The following is a 704-nucleotide window of genomic DNA, read 5'->3' as shown; positions in this document are numbered from 1 at the left end:
TTGACACCCATCTACATGTTTTGTTTTGTTGTCTGTCTCCCCCTTCTAGACTGTGAGCCTGTTGCTGGATAGGGACTGTCTCTAGATGTTGCCGACTTGTACTTCCCAAGCACATAGTACAGTGCTCTGCACACAGTAAGCGCTCAATAAATATGATTGAATGAATGACAGCCTGATTACCTGATTACCTTGTATAATAATAATAATAATGGCATTTGCTAAGTGCTTACTATGTGCAAATAATAATAATAATAATAATAATAATAATAATGATAGTGGCATTTATTAAGCACTTACTATGTGCAAAGCACTGTTCTAAGCTCTGGGAAGGATACAAGGTGATCAGGTTGTCCCACATGGGGCTTACAGTCTTAATCCCCATTTTACAGATGAGGTAACTGAGGCGCAGAGAAGTTAAGTGACTTGTCCAAAGTCACACAGCTGACAATTGGTAGAGCAGGGATTTGAACCCATGACCTCTGACTCCCAAGCCCATGCTCTTTCCATTGAGCCACTCTGCTTCCCTAATAATATTGGTATTTGTTAAGCGCTCGTATCCTCCCAGTACTTAGAGAAACAGCATGGCTCAGTGGAAAGAGCCCGGGCTTGGGAGCCAGAGGTCTTGGGTTCTGATCCCGGCTCTGCCACTTGTCAGCTAGGTGACTTTGGGCAAGTCACTTCACTTCTCTGGGCCTCAGTTCCCT

Source organism: Tachyglossus aculeatus, chromosome 6 (assembly GCF_015852505.1).
Source record: "Tachyglossus aculeatus isolate mTacAcu1 chromosome 6, mTacAcu1.pri, whole genome shotgun sequence".
Classification (NCBI taxonomy): Eukaryota; Metazoa; Chordata; class Mammalia; order Monotremata; family Tachyglossidae; genus Tachyglossus; species Tachyglossus aculeatus.
Note: the sequence above shows the minus strand (reverse complement) of the source record.